We start from the raw sequence: 14030 nt of genomic DNA, 5'->3' as shown, positions 1-14030 counted from the left end.
ACAAAACATAATGCAATATAATTATATTAATAATCAAAAGACGTTCGCTTAAATCATCTTTGATAGACAGCCCTACTGTGGCTCTATTTTCGTCTGGGTGGACCTCCTGTTCAGTATGATACAGGATATGATGGTGTGGCATTGTATGCCGGGAGGTCCCATCCGGGGAAGTTCGGCCTCCGAGTGCAAGTCTTACTTTAGTCGACGCTACATTGGGCGACTTGCGTGTCGGTTATGGGGATGAAGTGGTGGTGATAACACAACCCCCAGTCCACGAGTGGAGAAAAACTCCAACGCGGCCGGGAATCGAACCCGGCCCGCTACGTGGGAGGCAAGCACGTTATCGCGCGGCTAACCAGGCGGACTCCTGTTAAGTTACCCCCTTCTAATGGCTGCGAAATTAATACACGCAACAGTGCTAAACTGATAAGACCCATTCTCCATGTTCAGCTGCTGAACACATCCCCAGACGAATATAGAGCTACAAAACGGCTGTTTGACTAAAGATGTTTTGAACCAGCAGCGAAAGTTGTCAGTTGGACTGAAATTAAAATGCTTTTATGACTGAAGTAGCAATAAAAGTGTGCAGGAAAGTGTGGTCCACAGACGGGTCGTTCAGATATCTTCGAGCAAACACGATAATTATTGAAATCAGTGCAGAAATATCTCGAGAAACACAGAAAATGGCAAGGTTCAGCTGCCATCAGCGAAGGTAACAGAATGATGTGGCTTGAGATGTCACAAAGACACAAGAGAACTTCGATAAAAATTGTTAGTTATGAAAAGAAAGGTCTGATGGACATCAACTAAGGGTATCCATTTTAAAAAAGAAAGAATTAGTAACGAATTTCGACGTATTTCAGAAAAACGTTTAGGAATTACCTGATCATACAAAATGCAGACCGTCTAGTCACATGGTGACCATAACTTGTGTTAGACGTCAACGTGCAATAGCTACTAAAGGACGGTAGGTGGCAGCACTAGCAGGGGAGGGGTTATGAAACATTTAATCGGGATGCGAATACAGTGCAGTCATCGTCGTAATGCGGAAATGGAGCGATCTATCAGATGTCCAAGCGAGCATCACTTTCTTTCTGGCCGAGTGAAGAATCATTTCAGAAGCGTATAAGTTCGTAAACACCTCGCATGCTGCCATGATTGAAGTCTATCGTGAGCTGCAAAATGGTGTTACCCAAAACCGGCGCCTAGGCAGGCAACTGCAGTGCACCAAGGGCCATAGATGACAGGGGTGAACGATAGCCGCGTACATAGATGCAGGCAAATAGAAGTGCCACACTCGAGCAGTTCATCGGACAGATGACCAGTCGCCTAGCAACAATCTCTCTTGACCGCCCGTTCCGCGAACGCTGCTGCTTGAAAACATCTGTGCTAAGCCACATCCACTTGGCAGTTTTTGAAGATACCACAATTCCACATCTACATCCATACTCCGCAAGCCACCTGACGGTGTGTGGCGGAGGGTACCTTGAGTACCTCTTAACGGTTCTCCCTTCTATTCCAGTCTCGTATTGTTCGTGGAAAGGAGGATTGTCGGTATGCCTCTGTGTGGGCTCTAATCTCTCTGATTTTATCCTCATGGTCTCTTCGCGATATATACGTAGGAGGGAGCAATATACTGCTTGACTCCTCGGTGAGGGTTTGTTGTCGAAATTTCAACAAAAGCCCGTACCTAGCTTCTGAGCGTCTCTCCTGCAGAGTCTTCCACTGGAATTTATCATCTCCGTAACGCTTTCACGATTACTAAATGATCCTGTAACGTAGCGCGCTGCTCTCCGTTGGATCTTCTGTCTCTCTTCTATCAGCCCTATCTGGTACGGATCCCACACGGCTGAGCAGTATTCAAGCAGTGGGCGAAGAAGCGTACTGTAACCTACTTCCTTCGTTTTTGGATTGCATTTCCTTAGGATTCTTCCAATGAATCTGTCTGGCATCCGCTTTACCGACGATCAACTTTATATGATCATTCCATTTTAAATCACTCTTAATGCATACTCCCAGATAATTTATGGAATTAACTGCTTCCAGTTGCGGACCTGCTATATCGTAGCTAAATGATAAGGGATCTTTCTTTCTATGTATTCACAGCACATTACACTTGTCTACACTGAGATTCAATTGCCATTCCCTGCACCATGCGTCAATTCGCTGCAGATCCTCCTGCATTTCAGTACAATTTTCCACTGTTACAGCCTCTCGATATACCACAGCATCATCTGCAAAAAGCCTCAGTGAACTTCAGATGTCATCCACAAGGTCATTTATGTATATTGTGAATAGCAACGGTCCTACGACCCCCAGGGGGTCCACAACTCTTTTGTGGACACGTGCGTAGCGAGCACGGGACCCCGAGCTAATGTGGCCCTCCTTTTCCGGGCTGCATACCTACCTTTTCCGCATCCTTTCCCCGTCTCCCCTCTTCCCGCCCCCCCCCCCTCACCTCTGGCTCTTTCATTCCCTTTCTCCCCCTCTGGGAGTATGGTTTGTGCCTACGTCCGGAGACGGACGCTCGAAACTGTTCCAAATTCCTTGCTTTCTACACTTGCAAGTCTTCGTCCTTCCTCTGTTCTTCTCTTTTCCTTCCCTCTTCTCTTTGCCCTTTTCTCCGCTGCGGCGTTTGAGACCCCTCTTCTTTTCTTTCCATTTCTCTTTTTTCCTCCCTGTGCGTGTCTGAAGGCCGACCCACGAACTTCCATGCGTAGCCGGTGACGGGGTAACGCGTAATTCCCCGCCCCTGGTAGACAGGTAGGACACGTACGTACCCCCTGGTAACGGCCAGGCCCAGGGAGGGGTGATTACCCGAGCTGATACCTTCTGAAAGTGCCGATTGGTCCCTCCGTCCATTTGTCGGGAGGTGTGACCTGAGGTGTGAACAATCACCTAAGGCGGGAGTGCCCTCAGTGAGGGCCCCTGCAAGGGAGGAGCGCGCCATCGGAGACGCCGGTAATCATGGGGATTCTTCCGCAATGGTTTCCTCACCTTCCACTATGTCTGCTCACAAACGTAAGTTCACTGAGTCTCAGCCACAGACAGTTTTTCCATCGTTGCCACAGTTCCTTGTTGTTTCTCGGTCTGACGAAGTTCAGAAAGGTGTCGACGCAATTGCAGGTCCTGTAAAGTCTTGTTCCAGATTACGGAATGGCACCCTGTTGTTAGAAACAAACAGTACCCTCCAGGCACAAAAATTGCTGCGTAGATCTCTGCTCCACACCTTCCCTGTCCGGGTGGAACCGCACCGTACCTTAAATTCCTCGCGTGGAGTCGTTTATACACGCTCCCTCGATGGATTGTCTGACGAAGAAATTCAGCACTACCTGTCTGACCAGGGCGTAACGGCTGTTCATAGGGTTACGAAAAGGGTTGACACGAACATCATTCCAACTCGCACTGTCTTCTTGACATTTGACAAAGTTCAACTCCCATCGAAAACCAAAGCAGGCTATGAGATAATTTCCGTTCGCCCTTATGTCCCAAACCCTACGCGTTGCTATTGATGTCAGCGGTTCAATCACACCAGCCAGTCCTGTTCCAATCCGGCCAAATGTGTTACGTGTGGCAAGGATGCCCATGAGGGTGCTTCTCCACCTCCATCCCCTCGCTGCATCAACTGTATGGGTGACCACGCTGCTTCCTCTCGAGATTGCCCCGTTTTTAAGGACGAAAAGCTCATCCAGGAAATCAGAGTGAAGGAAAAGGTGTCGACCTTTGCTGCTCGAAAATTATTCGCCAGTCGACAGCCCACTGTGCCTCAGACAGGCAAATACAGCATTGTCCCTGCTTCTCCTCGGCCAACAAAGGAGGCGGCCACGCAGACTTGTGACCGCACCTTTAGTGCCACGGTCGTCAGATCGGCCAGCGCAAAGATCGCCCGTTCAACCTCACCACTTTCGCCTGCCCACTCTATGGCTCACCCTTCATCGGGTTCTGCTAAATCTCGAGCCCAAAAGTCGGACACCAAGTCTTCGAAAAAAGAGCATACTCGTGAAGAGTTTTTACATACCGCAACTTCACAACCATCGGTTCCTCCTTCATCTAAACATCATACTTCCAAGAAGGCTACAAAGAAACCCAGTTCCTCTCCTCCTCCGCCAAGGCGTGTCCCATCTACAGCGCCACCTGGCGGAAATCACCCTCGGCCGTCTTCTGTGTCGCCGAGGCGCACTGCTGGTGGCCGGTCAACCGGCCGATCGCTGGTGGCAGGAGCTGCTCCTGACCAACCTATGGATCAGGATCTTCTGCCTTCGGCTGAATGCCATTCCATGCTGTCGGTCGCAAGCTCTGAGCAGTCGTTGAGTTGACAGCGACCTTGGTCACAGTCCTCACTTTTCTGTTCACCCTATGTCCATTATCCACTGGAATATCCGCGGCATTCGAGCCAATCGGGATGAATTGTCGATCCTCTTACGATCCTACTCGCCGGTCATCTTCTGTCTTCAGGAAACAAAGCTGCGTCCCCATGACCGCTTTGTTCTCCCTCATTTTCAGTCCGTCCGATATGACCTCCCCTCTGTTGAAGGCACTCCAGCCCATGGAGGACTCATGATTCTGCTCCATGATACTCTCCATTATCACCCAATCCCCTTAAACAGTTCCTTCCAAGCTGTCGCCGTCCGTCTTTCCCTTTCTGGGTACACGTTCTCTCTTTGTACTGTATACATTCCATCGTCCACACCAATGGCACGAGCTGATCTCCTTCATCTTCTTGATCAGCTTCCACCCCCTATTTGCTGGTTGGGGACTTCACTGCCCACCACCCGCTTTGGGAATCTCCACATCCTTGTCCACGTGGCTCCCTATTGCTAGACGTCTTCCACCAAGCGGATCTAGTTTGCCTAAACACTGGGGTCCCCACATTTTTGTCTGCCTCCACGACAAATTTATCTCATTTGTACCTTGCGGTCGGTACTGTTCCGCTAGCTCGGCGCTTCGAATGGTTCGCCCTTGATGATACACACTCGAGTGACCACTTGCCATGTGTCCTTAGACTGCAGCCCACGACGCAGGAAGTTTGCCCAAGCCGATTGTACAGTTTTTTCGTCTCTAGTGACATTCGATGACCGTCGCTTTCCCAGCGTCGACGATGAGGTCACACATATTACCGACGTTATTCTTACAGCTGCGGAACGTTCAATACCACGCACCTCCGAATTGCCCCGGCGCCCCTCAGTTCCTTGGTGGAACGAGGCATGCCGTGACGCAATACGTGAGCGGCGACGTGCTCTTCGCATTTTCCGTCACCATCCTACTTAGGCCAACTGTATCCGCTATAAGCAGCTCCGTGCGCGATTGCAAGAAAGCAAGCTGGAAATTCTTTATTAGCTCATTTAACACCGTCACTCCCTCCTCGGAAGTTTGGAGTCGGCTTCGACGGTTCTCAGGCGCGCCTAGTTTCTCCCGAGTCTCTGGGCTCACTGTCGCGCATGATACCTTAGTGGACCCCGTCGCAATTTCTAACTCACTGGGTCAGCACTTTGCTGAGATTTCGAGCTCTTCAAATTACCCGCCAGCGTTTCTCCCGAAGAAACGTGCAGCGGAAGTGCGACATCTTGCTTTCTCCTCTCAAAATCACGAAAGCTACAATACTGTTTTCTCCATGTGGGAACTCCAACATGCACTCTCTTCTTCTCGCTCCTCCGCCCCAGGACCGGATGGTATCCATGTCCAAATGTTGCTGCATTTATCAACCCATAGTCTGCGTTACCTCCTTCGCCTTTATAATCGAATTTGGACCGACAGTACTTTTCCCAGACGATAGCGGGAAGCTATCGTCGTTCCCGTTCCGAAACCTGGAAAGGACAAACATCTCCCCTCTAGCTATCGCCCCATTTCTCTCAAGAGTAGTGTCTGTAAGATTTTGGAGCGTATGGTGAATTACCGTTTAGCTTGGTGGCTGGAATCCCGCAGTCTTTTAACACCTGCCCAATGCGGATTCCGAAAGCATCGTTCGGCAGTTGACCATCTTGTTGCTCTCTCCACTTATATCATGAACAATTTTCTCCGGAAACGCCAAACGGTAGCAATATTTTTTGATCTGGAGAGAGCATACGATACCTGTTGGAGGACAGGCATCCTTCACACACTGTTCTCTTGGGGCTTTCGAGGCCAGCTGCCCCTTTTTCTTCGCGAATTTATGGCAGAGCGCACATTTAGGGTGCGGGTGAACACTACTCTCTCCCGTACTTTCTCCCAAGAAATCGGGGTACCCCAGGGCTCCGTGCTGAGTGTTGTACTGTTTGCCATTGCCATAAATCGGATTATGGATGGTCGCCTTCCTGATGTCTCGGGCTCCCTCTTTGTGGACGATTTTGCGATCTACTACAGCTCTCAACGGACCAGCCTTCTTGAACGACGTCTTCAAGGATGTCTCGATCGCCTCCACTTTGGAGCATCGAAACCGGCTTCCGTTTTTCTCCCAGTAAGACCGTTTGTGTTAATTTTTGGCGACGTAAGGAGTTTCTTCCACCCTCCTTACATCTAGGACCTGTCAGCCTTCCGTTTTCAGACGTCGCTAAATTCTTGGGTCTTATGTTTGACAGAAAACTGTGCTGGTCCTCCCACGTTTCCTATCTTTCGGCTCGCTGTCTGCGATCGCTTAACACCCTCCATATCCTGAATGGTACCTCCTGGGGAGAGGACCGAGTGGTCCTTCTCCGCCTCTATCGCGCCTTAGTGCGCTCGAAATTGGATTATGGAAGCATAGTCTACTCCTCTGCTTGGCCGTCTATTCTTCGGCGGCTCGACTCTATCCACCACCGTGGATTACGTTTAGTGTCTGGAGCTTTTTACACTAGCCCTGTGGAAAGACTTTATGCTGAGACTGCTGAACCTCCACTGTCCAATCAGCGAGTAGTCCTTCTGACTCGTTATGCTAGCCATCTGCCTTCCATGCCTGCTAATCCAGCCCATGACCTTTTTTCGACGCCTCCTTTGATGTAGGGTATGCAGGCCACTCCTCCTCCCTACTACCCCCGGGAGTCCGCTTCCGTCAACTGCTCCATTCTCTTTCCTTCCGCTTTCCAAAAACCTTCTTGACAACTTGGGGTACAGCACCGCCTCGGCTCCGTCCCCGGATCTGCCTTCTCCGTGACCTTCGTCGATTTCCCAGGGATGGTACCCCCTACACTTGTTTATCGTCGGGCATTTGCTGCTCGATGTGCACAAATGACGGACGCCACATTTATTTACACCGACGGCTCGAAAACATCGTTCGGTGTAGGGAGTGCCTATATTGTTGGCGACACCCCAAATCAATTTCGGCTTCCCGACCAGTGTTCGGTGTATACTGCGGAGCTTTACGCTGTTCTCCAGGCTGTCCACTACATCCGCCGCCATCAGCGGATACAGTACGTTATCTGCTCAGATTCTCTCAGCTCTCTCCTCAGTCTCCAAGCTCTTTATCCTGTGCACCCTCTGGTCCACCGGTTTCAGGACTGTCTGCGCTTGCTCCACCTGGGGGGCGTCTCGGTGGCGTTCCTCTGGCTCCCGGGACACGTTGGTATCTGTGGAAATGAGGCGGCCGATATTGCAGCCAAGGCTGCAGTCTCTCTTCCTCGGCCAGCTATTCCATCGATTCCTTTCTGCGATCTACGGAGCGTATTGTGTCGTCGTGTTTTTCATTTATGGCACGCGCATTGGTCAACACTTCCCCATAATAAATTGCGGGAAGTGAAAGCTCTTCCTTGCGCTTGGACCTCTTCCTCCGGAACGCGTCGTCGGGAGGAGGTAGTTTTAACTAGACTCCGGATAGGGCAGTGTCTTTTTAGCCATCGACATCTTTTAAGCGGCGATCCTCCCCCACTCTGTCCCCACTGCTCTCAGCTGTGGACGGTAAGACACCTTTTAATTGAATGCCCCTATTTTAATCCTTTTCGCGCCCGTCTACAGCTATCGCCTGATCTATCGTCGATTTTAGCAGATGACACGCGCTCAGACGACCGCGTTCTCCAGTTTATTAGTGCCAGTGAAATGACGTCAGTCATTTGAACCTTTTTTTGGGGACAATTAACCGCTTTCTGTAGTGGATTTTTAAGCCTTCCTTCTGCTTCTAGTTTCTCCAATTTTATGACTTTGTTCCCATTGCTGCTGGTTTTCAATTTCGGTTTTTTTACTGTTTCCTAAGTCACGGGCTGGGCGCTAATGACCATAGTAGTTTTGCGCCCTAAAACCAAAACAAAAAAATACGGTCCTACGACACTCCGCTGCGGCACACAATTATTGAGAGTGGTACGGCCTGACAGAAAATTTAGCAAGAAATTTGGAGAAAAGACGCAAAGGGAGCTTTTTAACAACACTACCGGAGAGAGAGAATTCTCAGCCTATCCATGAGAGAAGGCAGAAAATGAGACCAGTGAGATAATATTGAAATGTCTACACCTAGAGCGGAAATGCCATCTTCATGTTAACGTGTTGCTGCACACTTCTGGACTCGCTCGGATGGTACGGACGTGTACCTGAGACGGAGACAAAGCGTTGGAACTAATGCCTGATAAAAGCGGAACAATCGACATTATCAGCAGCAGCTGCACGCCGTAAGAGAGTTTAGCGGCTCGTAAACAGTAAACTTTATTGCGTCATTGGAAATCGATAAAAATAAACGGACTAAAAGTGTCGGCTATAAGAGTATAATAAAACTGCGTTGTCAGTGTTTTTAATACAACAAAACTTACCTACTTCAAACCAAAGCTGTGTCAACGTCAGGTATCCTTTATAAACCTAATCTACAATTTACTCTGCACTGTAATTAATTAATTTATATCAGATAACAACGATGAAAGAAAACAGTGCAAATTTTGTACGATCATCCCAGTGTCACATTCCTGTAAGCTTTGCCGTTACTTAGAGACAGACAGAATTTTGGTAACGGACTGTACCACGTATGTATTAGATTTCGTTACCAACGCGTGAGAGGATACTATGTGGCATCAAATAGTTGCTACTTCAATGCTGTGTATATGAGATAACAGGCAGTGAGGTTGCGATTTTGGCCCAGGCTCGACAGAACCAGCGAGCTATCATCAAATAGTTTCAATGACAAACATACGTGGCTAAAATCTTGTGCAAATTTCCAGCATATTGAAATTTCTTTTGCCTACGGTTTAATAACTCTCTCCCCCCATGCCCATTGGTAACCTGACATTCCAATTCAATTATTTTTTGCAAATTTTTTCGCTGCTCCTGGATAACCCTTCTCTTCCCTTGTTAAAAATACGCGCACTTAAAAAAGTTCCGTCTGAGGCCATTCCAAAGCAATGGGAAGTTGGACGAAATCGCTCTCAGAAACCGCACATTTGTTTTCATGTTGGGTTGTAGAATTCATACGCCTTTTGGAGTGACTTTCCCATTGAGAACTTCACTGACATGCAGGTCAAACGACAAGCAAGAAGTCCCTATCACGTATAAATTGTTGCATGGGGAGGTCATCAGTTGCGGAGTATTTTCTTTCCTGTCTTCAGACCTACTCTCGCATCAACGCACTACGGACTTCCAGCCTCACTCTCATTCCAACACTTCAGACACAGGTATGACTAATTTCGGGGCAGCCAGACTTCTTTCAGCTGTGGTTATTCTGTCGGGAGAGATCAGTGCCCCCAAATAACTTAGGCACATGTGGGTCATCAGACTTCATACATCTATTCCAGTAGTAGACAATAGTATAAGGGCCGGCCTTGTGGAGCTGCTGCAGCAATCACCCCTACACATGACACTTGTAACTTAACATTCTAAAAATCAACGTATCCAGCACAAACGCCACATAACTTTTTAACCGGTAATGAAAGTAATGTCCTCACATGAAGCGACTCGGAGACTGTCACGCTCTAATTTGTATGAGTTATGTTCTTAATATATAAACTACTCATTTTCGTTGTCAACCGTGTGCCTTCCCTTAGCGGCTAAAATAGTATTACGCTTTTAACATCCAATGGTTTTTCAATTGTTTTCAGGCACTTAAAAAAATAGCTCATCTACGCCTCCATTCTGTTGTTTACAATCGTTGGTTACTAAATAGTTGGAGTTCTAATAATTAAAAAAACCAATTTGATGTAGGTAAGAAAAATGCGTAGGCACACAATTTTAATCTGTCCGCCATATGACTACGACACACACTTACAGTATCAGGGTACGGTCCACAGGCAGGATTTGTATTAGGTAGTACGTCTAAGGAACATAGCGTGAAGTTGTCGGCAAGTAGAACTGCAGTTCTAGCCTTCAAGAGAAGAGAACAAAAGTTGATAGTAATGGAATATGAGCAAATGCATGACAATACGTATCGCTAGGAGAATGTGGAGAAGAAATAAACTCACTGATACGAAACTATAAAAAATATAAAAAGCGAGACAGTATAGACATTTTATAAGGCTATAGCTGTTCCTACATTCTTTATAGAGTTAATATATCATTAAAAATTAGAATTCACACAACAGAAATTCGTTTATGTAAGAGATTCGACGGAACTGGTAACGGTTTTAGGAGCAAATGGGAGTCCCGTAGATGATAAAATAAAATTCACGAAAAAGACCACAAAGGTATGAAACATTCGCAAAATGACGCATCGTAGCATTTCAAGCCATGCAATAAGAACCTGAATGAAACTCCCAGTATGGGGTAGACCCTGGATATCTTAAATTTTGATTCGTACTTGGTACACCGTACACCGCAACATTCTATAACTCATCTCAAGTGGCGGTAGTCGCATAGACAACCAACTGAACGTAACGAGATATCACCGTCAAGGATTATAGGAAATAAATTTTAAACGTTTGCGAGGGGGCGATAGCGTCTTTTGAAAACAGAAGTTAACATAATCTTGCATACCCACTCATACCGTAGTGGAAGATTCTCTCTTCCTTACCTTTGTTGCTTGCTCAGTTTTCGTGGCAGGTGGCAAAGGTTGCACGAGACCTTGCATATTTTCCCTGGTGTTCTCACACAAAAGAGGCTAAATACACTAAAGCGAAAGGAGAGTCGCATTTTATAAAACCTGGTTAAAGAAGATTGCATTGTGCGTAAATAAGATCAACAAGTAAAAGAATTTTCATAAAAATCTTTCTTTAGTAGTGAAGCGTCAGTTCTAGCGCAGGAGAAAATTTTCATTTCTCTTGATGAACACAAATTACGAATACTTCTTCCATCGTTAATGAACTATGTCAATCCCGCTCCTGAACTTTGATACTATATTCACACTCTTTCTCTCGGATTGTAACTCATAGCCTCACTTAAACTATTCAGTATTCATCCAAGCAATCTTCTTTGCGTTGAGTTCCATCTATTATGAAGACCCCATATTTCACGTTGACAGACATGTTCCGTTGACGACCTGGGTGAACTGAGTATCATAAATCTAAGCAATGAAGACAAACATCGAGCAGAAGTTATTCATCGTAATGAATTGGAATGCTTAGAGGAGGATAGGAGAGGAATTACAATGTTTGTATCTAAAACTACTCACATGAGAACTTAATCATTTAAAACTAAACAAAAACCACGCATATATACTAATGTACCAGCAACTACGTATCTTCCATCTAACGATAAACTGTCCACTGCGTGCCTTCGGTAATAACACCGCTCCAGTTCATCTCGGGGCTCATAGGTGTCAAAATGCATATATTTGAGAACTACATGAATGTCGGAGAAATTTGGAACGATTACCTTAAGAAAGAAAGCATCGGCAAAATGAGGTAAAGTGGCAGCACTGATGCCGATCTTCCCGGTCAGAGACGCACAGTACCGGAAATAGCACTGATGGACAATAATACTGCAACACCGGAAAAGGTAGTAAATACCGGAATTTTACTTGATACGCGTGTGCAGCAGAGCAAAAATTATGAAATATCAAATTTGTAGGTGACGTTGGGGATGGGGACGACATTGATGCGAAATTCAGTTGAGAGATTTGATACCTGGCGGCAGGAACATCGGCTCTGATACTGCTGGGCGTAGAGACGAACTGATCTTGTACGGTGGAGACAGGGTTGTCATTCCATACTCCGCAAACTCTGCCAGACTTCTCATCAGTCATATCATCCGATGAGTGGTGGCGTGTCCGTCTCTAGGCAACTGATGACCATATGTTTTCAAAGGGTGATAGATGTGGAGACGGCACCGGCGAGGACAACTAGCTAGGTCAAGACAGCGCGGACGGCTTTGAGTTTTAAGTTATATTGAAAGATAAAGCCCAAATGCCCTCGAATATCGGGCTCAACCACAGCACGTAACATGTATGTTACACACTCTCCAAACACTGTTACCACCTGTCAAACTTCATAACCGTTTCTTGCAGCGTGGGCCACTGTGAAACGTGCAGGAAGTGTCAGAGGTTCGGGAAGATACCGGCAGAGATGTGGAGCCACGGCAACTGCAGTTCCGTGACAAGCTGCGCCAGATATATCGGTTGATGTTTCCTGGCGTAGACAGCCCGATTGAAGTCCCAGACTTTCAATTAGGGATCAAACGCTGGGCGTTCAATGACCAGGGTATTATGGTAAACTCGACTTAGTACTCTTCGAACCACGTACGTACACTGAGAGCTGTGTGACATGTTGCATTGTGTTGCTAATACATGTTATTGTGCCGAGGACAAACCAAGTGCATGTGGGGATGTACAAGGTCCCCAGGAATGTATACATACTACCACAAACTTGGGTTGCTGCATTATGCCTTCCAGAATAAGATCAGCCAGGGAATTCAAAGAAAACATTCCTCAGACGATATAGGGTGCAGGGTGTTTGCTTTGACGCTTCGCGCCAAGGGCCACCTAGCCAATGGATCATAAACGTGATTCATCTGAAAAGGCCACCTGTCGCCACTCAGTGGAAGTCCAGTTGCGATACTGGCGTGCAGATTCCAGCCTTTGTCGCCGATGATCAGCAATCAGCATGGCTGTGTGAACAATGCACCTGCTGCGGTGATCCACGCGAAGTTACACATCTCCGCCGATGTCGTTCACTCCGGTCATCAGTGCCCACGGTACCTCCATAGTCACCTTGGGGCCGGTTTTGGATGGCAGCATTTTCCCGCGCATAGTACAAATTAATCACAGCACACGCTGTTTCGGAAATTCTTCACTACTGGCACGAAATATAATCATGTCCTTTCCGCACAGCAAATCCATCGCTTTTGTTTCCGTATTAAGACGACGAGACCACTGTTGCTATCCCTCCACTGCTAGTGCTGCCACCTGCTGTCTGTTAGTGGTTACTGCACGTCGACGTCCGACATTAAATTAACTCGACCTGGTAGCCAAATTACGGCTATGAGAACTACACATAATCGTGTTGCAGACCAAATGGCATCCCACCCTACGTGCCAGGTGCTGGTCCAGTACCATGAGAAATTCAGTCTGGTGATGTTGGGTTTCCTCAGAGCCTCCATACACTGACAGCCATCATGATACTGGACTCAGACCCGGAACTGATCTGGAAAGACAATGTGATACTATTCTTTTGTCGAGCGTTGTCATTGGACCTACAATAGTCAGCGTCTCCTGTGCTGCTGCATCAGTGAAGCAGTCACCATTCTGGCTGTTGGTGGTGTCCCAGACAGTATCACATTGTCCATGTGGATTTTTCCCTAGCTGCAAACAAGCCATTTCCTGACTCAAGGACGTGCCTGTACGATGCTGGTTTCCTCAAACATAGAGCACAGCCACCACCAAAAACATGTCGGGTACATAACACACCCTAAGGCGCTAGTCGCACAAGGCCGTTGACCCTGAATTGCGTTAAGTACGGCTCTCCTGTAACCCACACACTCCACACTTTGGTGCCAATCGCCGGATCGAGACCAATGCGAACAACAATCGTGCAGGATGCTAAACTGTGATCTTGACAGGCCCTATCATGTCTGTGTAATTAAGCCCATGCTGGTAGGCTTTGTTCCTCCACACACGGCGCCTAAAATAATTCTACAAACCACCAAAATTGAATGCTATTTCTGGCCGACAGAATCGATGCAAAATCTTTCCTTCAATACACAGTGTGTCCCAGAAACGTAGCGAAAACATTAGGTTTTCC

At 47.2% G+C, this 14030-nt stretch overlaps 1 protein-coding gene across 1 annotated transcript in view; it reads left to right on the top strand.

Moving 5' to 3' along the window:
• LOC126419253 (lysosome membrane protein 2-like) overlaps positions 1–14030 on the top strand; it is a 384735-nt gene that overhangs the window by 154805 nt on the left and 215900 nt on the right. The gene's annotated exons all lie outside the window — the stretch shown is intronic.

This window comes from Schistocerca serialis, chromosome 9 (assembly GCF_023864345.2).
Source record: "Schistocerca serialis cubense isolate TAMUIC-IGC-003099 chromosome 9, iqSchSeri2.2, whole genome shotgun sequence".
In the NCBI taxonomy this organism is placed as follows: domain Eukaryota; kingdom Metazoa; phylum Arthropoda; class Insecta; order Orthoptera; family Acrididae; genus Schistocerca; species Schistocerca serialis.
The sequence above is the reverse complement of the archived record's forward strand: the minus strand, read 5'-3'. Positions and strand labels throughout refer to the sequence as shown.